Source organism: Sapajus apella, unplaced genomic scaffold (genome assembly GCF_009761245.1).
Source record: "Sapajus apella isolate SASKATOON/1434 unplaced genomic scaffold, GSC_monkey_1.0 scaffold34, whole genome shotgun sequence".
Taxonomy (NCBI): domain Eukaryota; kingdom Metazoa; phylum Chordata; class Mammalia; order Primates; family Cebidae; genus Sapajus; species Sapajus apella.
In genome coordinates, this window is record NW_022436974.1 from 22,122,034 (window position 1) to 22,138,179 (window position 16,146).

Below are 16,146 nucleotides of genomic sequence, written 5' to 3' on the forward strand. Positions count from 1 at the left end.
TTGGGTGGAGAGATGGACGCATGGTCAGATGGGTGAATGGATGGTTTGATATCATTGGAGAGCTGCCACAGCAAAGAGACAGAAGCAATGAAACTGGCTTTGCTTGCTAATAGCTTTGTGGGAAGAGCTGACTTTGAAAGATAAATAGAATTTTCTCAGCACACAGTATGGATAAAGGCCTTTCTTCAGAGGGAAGCAAAACGGGAACATGAAATGCATGACATCATGGAAGAGTGGTGAGTCTCAGAAGCCAGGGTATAGGGAGGTAGGATGAGTTAATGTAGTGGCTGAGAGCACAACCTATGATTGGATGGGTTGTGGTTTGAATCCCTGTTCTGCCACATAGTAGCTGAGTGATCCTGGGCAAATTACGTAACTCTATCAGGCTTCTGTTTTCTCATCTATAAAATAGTAATATTAATAATATCTACCTCATGTGGTTATTGTGAAGATAAAGTAGAATAAAATAATGTTTAGCACAGTGATTGGTATGCCCTAATAAAGGGTAGTTGATGGTTATTATTTTATAAAAACACTTCTAATTGAATTATGAAAATGCCAATTCAAACCATAGAAGTTGAGAAGGGGCAGAGAAAGTCCTTGGAGGGAAAGGAGAAGAACCAGGGAAAACTAGTGTTGCTGATGTGGAAGCAGGAGTTTCCAGAGGGGAGGGGTCCCTGCTAGCAAATGACCCGGAGAGGCCACTGCAGATTGAGAAGAAGTGTCTGGAATCTGCAGTGACAACATCCCTGTGATCCTAAAGAGAACATTCCAGGGCAGAATGCCACAAGGCAATGATTTGTGAAGATCGTGGGAGTGGAGGAAGTGGTGGTCTAGACAGCTCTTTCAGAAAATCTCTCTGAAAAGAAGAAAAAGAACTTGGGGGTAGGACAGGGGACAAGGTCATGGGAAGGGCTGTTTGCTAGATGAAGAATATTTGAACTCAGCACAGTGTTTCTCGACCTTTCTAAACTCATGCCTGCTTTGATAGACATAAACACCACTCTTCCCTGCAAGACTGATGTTCTGGCACCCAAAACCTAACACCAGCCTTATTTGAGAGCCACATCTGCCAAGAGGATTTTGTCAGGATTTACTTCCTGTGTTGTATTTTTTAAACAGTAGGAAATTAATGAAACCAAGCAGGTAAGAAATGGTGTAGGCATTGCGGGTGATAATGAGGATGGATTTGAAAAGACAGTAAGAAGACTGAACTGAGCAGGGGTGAGGAGTGAGGGTCAGAGACAAGTCAGAGGGATCCTGGGGCTCTGGCACTGAGGACTGAGTAGATCACTGCACCAACTGGTGTGTGTCCTTTCTCTTTGTGGGTTCCCACCTCTACCTGCCTAGGTGACATTATACAGGTTTAAGACCAAATGGCAGATGTGGTCATTGTTTAGAATTGTTTAAGTACTTTATAAATGTAGGACATCATTACTGATATTGTTATAAGGAAAAAATAGCACACCTCGATCTTTCCGTGTGCACTCTATGTCTTTGTGAATATAATTTTAAATGGTGTGAGGGAACTAAAGTGTATCACTCACATACCTTATTACAGGTGAGGAAATGGAGATGCAAAACCATTTAAAGAAAGCCAACCCAAGATCAACCCGACAGCCAGAGAATGCACACTCTTTCTAAGCACATATAAAACACTCACAAAAATGAACTGTATCCTAGGCCATAAAATACATCCAATAAATTTCAAGGAGTCAGTATCCTACAAACCATATTCACCCACCGCAGTGCAATTAAGTTAGAAATCAATAACAGAAAGATGAGTTGTTTTTTTAAAAACCTATATTGAGATATATTTACAAAGATACTTCCAACTAACTCATGTATCGAAAAGAAATGATAATAGAAATTATAAAATGATTATAAATGAATGACCAAAGGAATATTAAATACCAAAAGTTGTGGCATATAGCCAGGACAACACTTAGAGAGAAATTTATCACCTTAAATGCTTATATTAACAAAGAAGAAGAGCTGAAAATTAATGAATGGGCTAAGTATCCAATTTAGGAACAACAGCAAACATCAGTAAAATAAACCAGCCCAAAGCTGTGCAGTCAGAAGTTGTGGGGCCAGGATTTGGGCATAGCTACGGCCAGCTCAAATCCTTCACTCTCTTCACTCCACTGGTACCTTTCTCTGTGCCCAGTGCCTAGAAATTCTCTCTCTTGTTGAGAGTCAAAGAGATGAGGCTACATAGTAACTCTCTGCATGAAAGGTTGATGATAAATCCCACTCATTTGCTCAGATATCGTTTTACTTGTTCATTAACTATTTAATGAGCATTTGCCACGTGCCAGGCACGGTGCTAGTAGCTACTTTAGTTGCATCTTTCCTCTGAGTGTTCAAAAACTAGCCTTCAGCGTGGTACCAAAGCTCATGCTCCTGCTACTAATGCCCACGCCTGTGCCTTATCCCCAGCTCCCAAGCTGCCAGAATCTTCTCTGCTGCTTGTCAGAACAGCATCCTCATCAAAAATGACTGACTTCTCTCTTGTCTCTTTCAACAGGTAGACTGAAATTACCATGTGTCCAAATTAAAATTGCATACTTCAAGAATTATTTGAAGGACTATTCTTAGACCCTTTTAAGAAGATTTAAGAAAAGTGAGTTGATTTTTTTTTTACACTGCAGAGAGTATTCATGGTTTTAGTTAACATTATGGGTTCTTTTTTTCTCTACCTCTTAAATATGCATTAATAGGTAGACTTTATCTTCATTTATTTTACAGTAAAGATTTTTTTCCCTAAGAACAATGAGCAAAGAGTGCAGGATGACTCCTTGTCTTCCCTGCAAGTTTTTTGTATGTTTCAAAGGCTTGTGGAATCTTGGCAATAAAAGAGTTTTAGAGGTGTGGACCATTCCCTGCTGGATGCTGGGACACCCATAGCAGCATCTCCATAGATCCCTGTTCTTGGAAACTTGCAGGGACTGGTACAGAAGGTGGTATCTCCCCACGTTTAGGATTTTTTTAGAGTTTTCCCATAATCTGAAATCCACTTGAAATCCACTCCTCCTCATCTTATCAAGGCTCTCTCTTCTCTACTAGACCTCCTAAAATGGGTGACTATAAACAGCATGTCCCTCCTCAAGAACTTTTCTTTTCTTTGTTTCTCCAATAATTTCTCATAAGTTGATTTCAAGAGCAGCTCCCACCCTGGTCATTTGGAATACAGACAGAGCACCTCCAATGTTCTTTGCCCAGTAGGTGGATGAGAATCAAAGCGGGATAAACCCAAAGAGCAGGCCTGGGGTCAGCCCCAGTTCTACTCTTGTTGTGTGTTCAGGAAAGTCACTTCAGCATTCTGAGCTTAGTGAAAACAAGGAAGGTAGGAAGAGGTAGTCACTAACATGCCTCCCACCTCCATTTGGATGGCTTTGCTGACTCAGGGTAAAGAAGTTGCTGCTTCTGACTGTCTCAGGCACTGGAATGAGCCAGGACTTGGGAATCCATGGGATCTGGGTCCAATCCCAGCCCTATCACTTGCTGACTGTGTGGCCATAGACTGCCATTTCTCATCTCTGATCATCTGTTTCCTCACTTGTTAAATAAGGATGTCAATAAATGTTGCAAAGGATTGCATGAGGATGTACTGAGATAATGTACATAAAGCACCTAGCACCTGATACTTAGAAAGTGTTCAAAATATGGCAGTTGCTAGTATTTTTATAAGTAATGATGGAACTACTTACCTTTAGCCAGAGGGGAAAATACGAGGTGCTCAAGAGTCTCATAAGAAGAGAAAAGAGGCCAGGCCTGGTGGCTCATGCCTGTAATCCCAGCACTTTGAGATGGCGAGGTGGGAGGATCATGAGGTCAGGAGCTGGAGACCCCATCCTGGCCAACGTAGTGAAACCTTGTCTCTACTAAAATACAAAAAATTAGCTGGGTGTGGTGGTGTGCACCTGTCGTCCCAGCTACTCGGGAGACTGAGTCAGGAGAATTGTTTGAAACCAGGAGGCGGAGGTTGCAGTGAGCTGAGATTGTGCCACTGCACTCCAACCTGGCAACAGAGTGAGACTCCATCTCAAAAAAAAAAAGAAGAGAAAAGAGCTGGATATACTCATTAGGGATAGAATAATGTCCACATCTCATTAACTCTCATGCAAACATAAGCCCAACCCCAGAAAGTTCATGAGGTTAAAACTACTTCTCAGAGTCAGACAAGGGCAGTGGGTTTCTATGGAAATATACAGTTTAAAGGGAAACTTTTGGAGTGGGTCTGAGAAGCTGCATGAATCCTGCTAACATCTCACTGATGCCACAGCCCCAGTCCCAAGGATTAGATCCCCTCAGAATGAAGGTCCTGAAACACACAGCTGGGGAGGGCTGCAAATCATCAAATATTTATATATGTTCAGAAGGCTGATGGTGAGTGTTAGATGAGAGATTAAGTGTGAAAGAGATTGATAAACTGTAATGTTTCCTACGCATATATGTGCCTTTGTGTGATTCATATATTATGGACTGTGTCAATACTTTGCAAATTACGAGAAAGGGGGGAACTCGCATGCGCTGACCGTGTAATGAACCTGTAGAGTCCAGCCCCAGATTTCTGAGTGAAATAGCATGTGTTTGCATGCATGTACATGTCTGTATGCACACGTATCTGTGCATGGGTGTGCATGCACGTGTGTGTGGGTATGAGTATGTGTGTGAATCTTTGACCCTTTGGAAGTAATCACCACTCTTTATACAGTGACTGGCTGCCTCTAAGGAGTGTAACAGAGGAATGAAAACACAGGCCGTGGTGTCAGTCATCCTGGCTCTATAACTTACTAGCTCTGTGGCCTTGGTCACATTATTTGATTAGAGTGGTACAGTTTTTGCCTTCCTGGAGCTTAAAGTCTGTGGATAGGGCTGCTCTGAGGAGTTGGGAGGATACAGCCACTGTACCCTCACACCAAGAAAGTGCTTAGGATAGGGAGAGTCTTTCTCCCTTAATTAATGGCTTTTTTTTCCCCAGAGTTTACGGAATGTTGTCTTAACCTGTTGGATGAAAGGAACCTCTGGAGGTATCTTTGGTTCCATAAGACCATGCCACTGAAGACCCAGGTACCTCAGTGCCTAGAGAGACTGTGGCAAAACGCACACTCTAGTCCTATTGAAAGGGCTAATTCCAGAGGTGTTCCCACACCTTGGCCATTCCTCTGAGGCTATTCCCTCAGTCTGGGCCATAGGGCTGGCAATTACTAAATTCAGAAGAATTGGAAACTGTTATCACTTAAGACATAGAACAATATTTTTATTTTCTAATTTAGAAATTAAATATAGCTAATATCCTGGCCTTTGTTCTCCAGACAGTGGCTGACTATAGATACAGAGGTGCTGATCCAGGCCAATGTTGCTGTGGATGCCACAGGCTGGAAATGCCCCTTTCTGGGCTATTCAGACCCAGGGAAGACTGCGTAATTGTGTGTCACAGGGTGTTTCAAGCTGTAGGTTGTAGTCCGGTAACAGGTCATGAAATTAATTTGGTGGCTCAAGATCAGCATTTATCGAAGTAAAAACAGAGTAACCTAGTAACCATGGAGTAGGTAAAGATATGATACGTTTGCACCCTATATACTCAATAAAGGTCTCATAGCCAAATATATGTAAGAAGAAACTCCTGTAAATTAGTAAGAAAAGACAGACAACCTAATAGAAAAATGGGCAAAAGACTCAGATACTTCATAAAAGAAGATGTCCAAATGGCAAAAAAAAAAAAAAGCACATAACATTATTACTCTTCAGGGAATGACAAATTAAAACCACAGTGAAATACTATTATGTACCCATCAGAATGACTAAAACGAAAAATAGAGACTATCTAGAGCTGGCAAAGATGTGAAACTACTGGAACTCACACATTGCTAGTTGAAATGTAATTGGTTTGATGACATTGGAAAACTGTTTGGCAATATCGACTAAAGCTGAACATATACATACCTGCACTTTCACTCCTTGGTATATACCCCTGAGATATGCACACAGACATCCACCAAAACACATGGCAATCAGCCCTGGAATGGATAAAGTGTAGCATATTCACATAGTGGAATATTCCACACGGCAATATTGGTGAACCTCAGATGCAGGAAGTTGAAAAAAAGAAGCAGCCACAAAGAAACTTTATGACTGCACTTTAAAAAAGTGCAAAACCAGGTAAAACTACTCGGTGTTATCAGAGTCTGGATGGTGGCTGCCCCTGAAGGAGGGGTTGGTAAATGGAAAGAAGTGAAAAGGGACTCTCTAGTCACATTCTGCCTTTTGGTTCAGAGGTAGGAGGGCACGTTAAATGGATATTGTAAATTTGTAGAAATGTATCAAGCTATTCATTTATGATATGCACCCTCTACTGTACTTAGGTCATACTTCAATAAAAGTTTATCAGATGAGTGTAACAGAGTAGAAAATATAGCAGGTCATAAAGGTAAGCATCATTAAGGAAACTTCAGTTACATGTCCCTCTAAATATGTGTGTATAGACCAAGTTGAGGTATGAAATACATTTCTTCTTTAAATTTTTTTTAATTTTTAATTTTTATGGGTTCATAGTAGGTGTACGTATTTATGGGGTACATGAGATATTTTGATACAGGCATACAATGCATACTAATCATATCAGGATAAATGGGGTATCTGTCACCTCAAGTATTTACCGTTTACTTTATTATAAGTACTGAAATTATACTGTTTTAGTTATATTTAAATGTACATTAATTATTGTTGTCTATAATAACCTGTTGTGCAATCAAATACTAAATCTTATTCATTCTTTCTCACTATATTTTTGTAGCTATCAGCCATCCCCACTTCCTTACCCTCACTACCCTTCCCAGCCTCTGGTAACCACCCTTATACTCTATCTCCATGAGTTCAATTGTTTTAACTTTTAGTTCACACATATGAATGAGTACATGCAAAATTTGTTTTTCTGTGCCTGGCATATCTCACTTGCCATAATATCCTTCAGTTCCATCCATATTGTTGCAAATGACAGCATCTCATTGTTTTTTATGACTGAATAGTACTCCATTATGTATATGTTCCATGTTTTCTTTATCCATCTGTTGATGGACACATAGACTGCTTTTAAATCTTGACTATTGTAAGTAGTGCCATGGTAAACATGGGAGTGCACATATCCCTTCAATATACTGATTTTCTTTATTTGGGTATATACATATTAATAGAATTGCTGGATCATATGGTAGTTTTTTTATTAGTTTTTTTAGGACCTCCAAACTGTTCTCCACAGTGGCTGTACTAATTTTCATTCCCACTAACATGTGGAGTGTTTCCTTTTCTCCACATCCTTGCCAGCATTCATTATTGTCTGCTTTTTGAATAAAAGCCATTTTAACTGGGATGAAACGATGTCTCACATAGTTTTGATTTACTTTTCTCTGATAATCAATGATGTTGAGCACTTTTTCATCTACCTGTTTGCCATCTGTATTCTTCTTTTGACATTCTTCTATTTTCAGATCTTTTGCTCATTTTAAACCAAATTTTTAGATTTTCTCTGCTGAGTTGTTTAGGTCCTTCTATATTCTGATTATTAATGTCTTTTCAGATGGATAGTTGGCAAACATTTTCTCCCATTCTGTGGGTTGTCTCTTCACTTCATTGATACTATTTTGCTTTGCCGTGCAGCTTTTCAATTTGATGTGATCCAATTTCCATTTCTCCTTTGATTGTCTGTGCTTGTTTTACTTGGAAAATCTGCCTAGTCCAATGTCCTGGAGAGTTTCTCTGATGTTTTCTTTTAGTAGTTTCATATTTTCAGGTCTTAGATTTAAGTCATTAATCCATTTTGATTTGATGTTTGTACATGGTGAGATAGGGATCTAGTTTCATTCTTCTGCATATGGATATCTTGTTTTCCAGTACCATTTATTGAAGAGAGTGTCCTTTCCCCAATGTGTGTTCTTGGTACTTTGTTGCAAATGAATTCACTGTAGGTATGCAGATTTGTTTCTGAGTTCTCTATTCTGTTCTATTGGTCTATGTGTCTGTTTTTAAACCAGGACCATGCTGTTTTGTTTACTATAGCTATGTAGTATATTTTCAAGTCAGGCAATTAGAGTCCTCCAGATGTGTTCTTTTTGCTTTGGTTAGCTTTGCCTATTCTGGGTCTTTTATGGCTCCATCTAAATTTTAGGATTCTTTTTCTAGTACTTTGAAGAATGTCATTGGTATTTTAATAGGAATTGCATGGGATCTGTGGATTCCTTTTGGCAGCATCAGTATTTTAAAAATATTGATTCTTCCAATCCATGAACATGAAATATCTTTCCATTTTCTTGGTGTCTTCTTCAATTTCTTGCATCAGTTTTTTATAGTTTTTATTGTAGAGATCTTTTACTTTTTTGGTTAATTTTATTCCTAGGTTTTTAATTTTATTAATAGCTGTTAAAATTGGGATTCCTTACTTGATTTTTTTCCCCTGATTGTTTGCTATTGGCATATAGAAATCCTACTGATTTTTGTACATTGATTTTGTATCCTGCAACTTTACTGAATTTGTTTATCAGTTCTAAAAATTTTGTGTGAAGCCTGCAGCTTTTTCCAAATGTAAGGTCACATCTTCTGCAAACAAGGATAATTTGACTTCTTCCTTTCCAATTTGGATGCCCTTAATTTCTTTCTTTTGTCTGATTGCTCTAGCTCCAGTAGTATGTTAAATAACAGTGGTGAAAGTGATTATCATTGTCATATTCCAGATCTTAGAGGAAACGCTTTCCATTTTTCCCCATTCAGTATGATTCCAGCGGTGGATCTGTTACATATGGCTTTTATTGTGTTGAGGTATGTTCTTTCTATACGAAGTTTTTTAAAAGTTTTTATCATGAAATAATTTTTTCAAATGCTTTCTCAGCATCTATTCAAATGATTATATGATTTTCTTCCTCCATTCTGTTAATATGATATATCACATTGATTGATTTTTGTATGTTGAACTACCCTTGCCTCCAGGGATAAATCCCACTTGGTCATGATGAGTGATCTTTTTAATGAGTTGTTGAATTCAGTTTGCTAGTGTTTTGTAGAGGATTGCTGCATTGATGTTCATCAAGGATATTGGCCTATAGTTGCTTATTTTTGTTTGCTTGTTTGATGCATCTTTGTCTGGTTTGGGTATCAGGGTAATATTGGCCTCAAAGAATGAGTTTGGAAGTATTTTCTCCTCCCCCATTTTTCATAATAGTTTGAGTAGGATTGGTATTAGTTCTTTATTAAATGTTTGGTGAAATTCAGCAGTGACACCATCAAGTCCCAGGCTATTCTCTGCTGGGAGACTTTTTATTATGCCTTCAATCTCATTACTTGTTATTAGTCTGTTCAGGTGTTGGATTTCTTCATGGTTTAATCTGAGTAAGAAATATGTGTCTAGGAATTTATCCATTTCTTCTAGGTTTCCAGGTTATCAGCATATAGTTGCTCGTAGTGGTCTCTAATGATCCTTTGAATTTATGCAGTGTCAATTGTAATGTCTCATTTTTCTTTTCTGATTTTATTTGGGTCTTCTCTGTTTCTTAGTCTTCAGATGTATTTCTTAATGTTGAATCACAGTCAGCAAATAAAAGCCACCGTTTTAATGAACCCCTTTCATTTTTAGGTGAGGAATCTGAGGCCCAGAGCAGAAGGGAATTAGGAGCAGAGGTAGGAGGAAGACAGAGCTAGGAAGAAGTCTCTAGGTCTCCTGCTGCTGCTGACTCTGTGTTGTGCCTGTTTTCACTGCCTGGAATGGTGCATTCACATTGATAGGCTCTGTCTGGCATCTTAATCTCAGGGAGGCAGGCTGGTACTTTTGGTCCAAGGGGAAGAATTGTTTTTCCACCCACAGACAGTGGAGTTGGAGGCCCAGCCACCTCTGCAGGGGCCTGGCTCCAGCTCTCCAGATCCCCTCCCTCTTCCTTCCTGCCTCTTCTGTCTAAATCAGCTTCCCTCAGAGCAGCAGAAACACCACTGCTCTAAATCCTGTTTTCATTTGTAGAAGACGACTGTCATGCCAAAGCTGTTTGATGGTTGTAGAAGTTAGAAAACTGTGAAGAAATTGCATTTGGAGTATAAGATCTGACAATGAGGGCCTCAATTCTGGCGTGGCACTTTTATTTTATTACAAAATTGTGAGTTCATTAAGCAGACTTCTTCTTTGGGGGTCAGAGAGTGCTACCAGGCTTCGAGAGCACAAGAAGAACAATATGCAGCCCTGTTTCTGCCAGGCACAGCAGCCCAGAAAAGGGAAATGTGTGGATTGTAAAAGGCTTAGTCTGAGCCTCGCACAGCACCTGGAAGCATCTTAAATAGGAGGGTAAATAATATCAGTGGCTTGCTGACTATTTTGACCATGACCCACAGCACAAAATACATGGGATATCTTAACTCAGGACACATCCCCACCCACTCAAGTAAATACGTGAGGCTTAGGACCAACCAGCCCAGACCACCAAAGTAAGGGCATCTAGCCCAACCTTGGGGTTAGGGAGCCTGCAGGGAAGGGGGTGATATTGTAACCAGGGTAGTGGGGGCATCCTGAAGAAGCTCCCAATTCCCAGATCCAAAGAGGTTCTTGGCCTCTCTTACCCCAAAGAATGGGGAAAGGGGCCCCAGAGCTGCAGTGAGCTTTACCGTTTTAATAAATATCATGGAGCCAAAGAGTTTTGTGGAAAGTGATTTATTAAATGGAGAGAGAGAGAGAGAAAGACAGCTCCCACACTGCCATGGGAGGGGATCCAGAGAAGAAATTCATATAGTGAGGAAGAAGTGGGATTTTAACCCTTGAGTTATTCCCTCCTCATTTATGTTCTCGTCCAATGAGAGTAGTTTCAAACTTAGCTGGAGTGATTGATCTTTGACTCTGATACCAGGTTGGCTGCTTGGTCCACAACAGAGCCTCTCCTCCCAGAGCTTTCAGTGGGCTTTTTGGACAAAGAAGCCCATCTGGAATTTCTTTACCTAGCCCACATGTGGGAAACCCAGACAAAGAACTTTACATTCCCAAATGGAGGGGTGGAGCCAGGAAACTCCTGCTTTTGAAACTACACCCCTTGTGGGCCCAGGAAGAGAAGTTTTTCTTTAACACAGTCCCTCAGTCCCCCCTCTGAATAGGAAAGTCCAACTGCAATTGGGACAGGGACGTTGATTGCTCTTTAACTACTTCCTGCTGAATTGGGGCATACAAGGGGCCCTGCAGTTGAGGTGTCTTCCAGAGGGGAGCCTTCCAGGGGTACACGTTGATCCAGAGGCCCACGGTAGAACTCATGAGCCAAGGATACCTGGGGTTTCACTTGCAGGGCCATTTGTTGCCTATGGCCTCAATTCTAGAAGAAACGAATTTCACAAGAAGGTTAAAGATGAGAGGCCCGAAGGCCAGCAATAATAGAATGGTTATACACGGGCCTAGAGGAGGGTAGTCAGGACAGCCAGTTGTTAAACAAGCGCCACGATCCTGTTTCTTGAAGGTCTTTAGCCCTGCCTTTGATTCGGTCCCTTAGTTCTTTAACTTTGTTTAAGAAAATACCCGATTGGTTTACGAAGTAGTCACATTCTTTTCCTAAAAAGAGACAGGTTCCTCCTTTGTCTGCCATTAGCAGATCCAGGAACCTTCTATTTTGAAGAGATACAGCAGCTAAAGAGTTAAGCTACTTCTGCAGAGAGAATTAGCAACCTTTTCCATGTTATTATTTAACTCCTGAGATAGCTTATAGTAAAACTGAGCAGAGGTAGTAACTTCTCCAATGCCAGTACCAAGTCCTCCTATTATTCCACCCCACCCACTATGAAAGGAATAACTCGAGTTCGAGCATGGCGCGGCCTTGGCAAGAGAAGACAGCACCTGAGAGTCGGTGTAAATTGTTATGGGGTGAGGGGGGCACTAGCAAGGAGAGAAGGAGAGCTATCAGGCTAATCCACAGGGGCTACCACATAGAGTTGAGTCGTAAATAATAAAGTTAAGAGGGATGGTCCTGATGATGCCAAGATGTAAGTTAGACTCATGACTACTTACTTTCCTGGGGATCTTGTTGGAAGAGCAAACTTAAATCCTCTAAAGGTTCGCAGGTATATGAAGGGTCGTCTCCTGAAACTTCAGGCTGTGGAGTGGAGGGCCTGTGATTTTCTTCAGGAGGTGTACAAGGCTTCAGCCAAGTGTGATGAATCCACGAATCAATTTCCACCACCTTAGCTGCCATTGAGGTAGACAGAATAACCAAAAATCACCCTTCCCAAGATGGGCCTAGAGAGGGAGAGTCTGAGGGGAGGGACTTAACAAGCACCACGTCTCCAGGGCAGAGCAACTCTTTCCCTTTTCCCTATGGTATCCTTCAGGTACGGTCCTAAGAGCGTCTTGGTAGTTAGCAAGGAGTTTATATCTTTTATTAAGTCTGCTGTTTCCTTGTCTAATACAAGATCATTAGTAAGAAAGGGCTGTCCATAAAACACCTCATAGGGGCTGAGTCCTATTTTCTGAGGACAGTTTTGAGCCCTTAAGAGTGCTACTAGTAATAGAGAAGGCCAGAGAGGGGGGTTTCCTGTGACAGTTTCTTTAGGTGTCTGTTAAGAATTTCATTCATCTTCTCCACTTTCCCTGAGGCCTGAGGCTTCCAAGCACAGTGGAGATGATACTGTATTCCTAATGCCTTGGAATTTCCTTGGGTCACTGCAGCTTTGAAGGTAGGGCCATTATTGCTTTGAAGACTGAGAGCGAGTCCGAATCTAGGATTATTTCATTGGTCAGGACTTTTATTACCTCTTGGGCTTTCTCTGTTCTACAGGAAGAAGCCTCAACCCAGTTTGTGTAGGTATCTACACAACCTAGCAGATATTGATATCCCTGAGACTTAGGCGGATGGGTAAAGTCCATTTGTCAGTCCTCACCTGGGTAATGACCAGCTCACTGTTCCCAAGGAGCTTTGTGATGTAACAAAGAATTATTTTTCTGGCATATTTCACATCCTTTGACTATTTGTTGGACAGCCTTGAAGAGGCCTTTTTCTGTAAATATAGATTTGGCCATCCAATGTGTATTCTCTATACCCATATGGAAGGTTAAATGCGGGGTTTTAAGTACTTTCCACAGGCTGGCAGCAGGTAGGAGTACTTTTCCCTCCTCAGTGGCTAGCCATCCTGAAGGAAGATTATGTCCCTGGGAGATTGCCCACTCTACCTCTTCTGATGAATATTGAGGTCTAGTTCTCTAGAGAGGGTTTTCCCATGTTAATGGTCCTTCTATAAACTCTTAGTTAGCTGCCCTTTTTGCCTCTAGGTCAGCTGGGCGATTGCCCTCCGCTTCCTTCTCATCTCCTTTCTGGTGACCTCGGCAGTGTAAGACTGCTACCTCTTTGGGTTCTTGGACAGCTTGTAATAAGTCTAAAATTTTCTTATGATATATAATGGAGTTCCTGCAGAGGTTAGGAATTCTCTTTCCTTCTGTATGGCAGCATGGGCATGCAGAACCAGGTAAGCATATTTGGAATCTGTGTACATGTTTATTCTCTTTCCTTTTCCTAATTTTAGAGCTCTAGTGAGGGCTACTAGTTCTGCCAGCTGGACACTAGTTCCAGGAGGAAGAGAATTACTTTCAAGCACTGTTTGATCACTGACTATGCATATCCTGCCTTTCAAACTCCATTTTCCATAACTGAGCTTCCATCAGTGTACCGGTTAAGATCAGGATGGCTAGAGGAATTTCTAAGAGATCCTCTCGAGCCGCATAGTTCTGGGCTGTAACCTGCTGACAGTCATGTTCTCTGTCTGCCCCTTCCTCAGGAAGAAAAGTAGCTGGATTGAGGGCTGCACATGTGAGCAGCTGAAGTACAGGCCCTTCGAGCATTAAGGCCTGATATTTGAGTAAGCGGTTGTTGGACAGCCGGAAGCCTCCTTTAGAGGCCAGAACTCCAGCTGCATCATGTGAAGTCCACACAGTTCGATCTTACCCTTGCACTATTTTAATAGCTTCTGAGACCAGTGTAGCCACCGCTGCTGTGACCCACAAGCAGTGTGGCCACAGCCCACAAGCAGTGTGGCCAGCCTTTGCTACTGTATCAATTTCCTTACTTAAGTATGCCACCGATTGTGCTGTGGTCCCCCAAGTGTGGGTGAGAACCCCCAGTGCCACTCCTGACTTTTCCGTAACATATAGGAAGAAGTCATTCTCTGTAGGAAGGCTTGGAGCTGGAGCCTGCAGTTGTGCCTGCTTCAGGGTCTGAAAAGCTGCCTCAGCTATAATCCCATTGTATTAGATGGGTGTTAGTGTTTTGGATTTCCTTAATCAGAATGGATAGGGCTTTGGCTATTTTACCATATCTGGGAATCCACAATTGGCAAAAACCAGTTATTCCTAAGAATCCCTGTAACTGTCTTAAGGTCTTTGGATGGCAGAAGGGCAGTATGAGTTGGAGACATTCTCCATCAAAGGCCCAAGGTCCCTTAGACAAGACAAGCCTTAGGTATTTTACCTCTTGACTACAAAGTTGGGCTTTTGGTTTGGAAACCTTATATCCACAGGTGGCTAGAAAGTTTAGCAGGTCCTGGGTGGCCTGTTGACACTGGATTTCTGAGTTAGCAGTTAAAAGTAAGTCATCCATATATTGAAGAACCAGGGTACCTGGATGTGAAAATTTACTAAGTTCCTTCTAGAGCCTGGCCAAACAGGTGGGGGCTATCTCGAAAGTCCTGGGGTAACACTGTCCAGGTGAGCTGAGAATTCTGGTCTAAAGCATCTTCAAAGGCAAACAGAAACTGGGAGTCAAGATGTCATGGAACACAGAAAAAGCCATCCTTAAGGCCTAGGACTGTGAACCATTGTGCCTGTCCTGGTATTTGAGAGAGCAAGGTGTATGGGTTGCACACAGCTGGGCACAAAGGGACCACAGCTTCGTTAATAAGCCTGAGATCTTGCACCAGCCTCCATTGTCCATTAGGTTTTTGTACTCCTAAAAATTGGAGTAGTGCAATGGCTGTTACAGGACTTTACTAGATTCTAAGCTTTTAAGTTCCTTACAATAACCTGTAGCCCCTTTTTGGCTTCTGGTCTTAGGAGTTACTGTCTTTGGTAAGGAAAAGAGGTGGGATCCTTTGCCTTATTCAAATTGGGCAAGCATTATTTGCCCTCCCAAATTGTCCCTCCATTGCCCAAACCTCAGGATTAATCCCTTCTTTAAATAATGGGCAGCAGAGAGGAATTTCCTGCCTGACTATGTTCATATAGATAATGGCTCCTGCTCTGGCTAACAGGTCCCGCCCTAGAAGGGAGTGGGACTTCCTGGCATGATGAGGAAGGCATGGGAGGAGAGTATTTCTCCTCAGTTACAGCTTAGGGGCTGGGAGAAATATCAGGAGACTGCTTGTCCTAGGACTTCTTGGACAGTTACAGACTTGGAGGACAACCATCCAGGACAGGAAAGCAAAACTGAGAAGGCCACACCAGCATCCAGGAGGAGACTGACCTTCGGGCCCTCTATGGTCAGCTTTATCCGGGGCTCGGTGAGGGTGATGGCTTGTGCTGGCGCTTGCCCTGGGCGCCCTCAGTCCTGCTGCTGGGTCATCTGGTTAGTCACCTCAGGCCCTGGGAACCTGTGTCCCCTGGGACAGTGTGCCTTCCAGTGATCCCCTTTGCACAGTGGGCAAGGACGAGGAAGTGCTCCGTTCCTCTGAGGACAATCTTTCTTAAAGTGTCCTGCTAGGCCGCAGTGGTAGCAAGCTCTGCCAGACTGGCAGCTAACCCAAGCTTTTCTCTCTTCCGAGCCCCTTGGATCTGCTTGCCTGAAGCTCATGACTAGGGCTGCGGCCTTTCTCTGGTCCCTCCTGTCCCCTTCAGCCTGTTCCTTCTGCTCTCTATTATAGAACACTGAGGTTGCTATATTTAATAATGACTCTAGACTCTGTTCTGCCCCCAGGGACAGCTTCTGGAGCTTCCTTCTAATGTCTGCTGCTGATTGCATAATAAATTTGTCTTTTAGTATTAGCTGACCCTCGGTGGAGTCTCGTGACAGGGGAGTATTTTTTTTTTTTTTTTGAGATGGAGTCTTGCTCTTTCACCAGGCTGGAGTACAGTGGCACGATCTGAGCGCTCACTGCAACCTCCATCTCCCACATTCAAGTGATTCCCCTGCCTCGGCCTCCTGAGTAGCTGGG

The 16,146-nt window shown here is 42.1% G+C and overlaps 1 protein-coding gene across 12 annotated transcripts in view; it reads left to right on the forward strand.

Annotated features, from left to right (window-relative positions):
- TENM4 (teneurin transmembrane protein 4) overlaps positions 1-16,146 on the forward strand; it is a 3,057,282-nt gene that overhangs the window by 2,540,628 nt on the left and 500,508 nt on the right. For 3 of the 12 annotated variants that reach the window (XM_032296015.1, XM_032296016.1, XM_032296017.1), the window contains one exon: positions 2,531-2,626. The exons of the other annotated variants lie outside the window; for them this stretch is intronic. The gene's annotated coding sequence lies outside the window, so the exon portion shown is untranslated. The remainder of the gene's footprint in view (positions 1-2,530; positions 2,627-16,146) is intronic. 12 annotated transcript variants of the gene reach the window in all.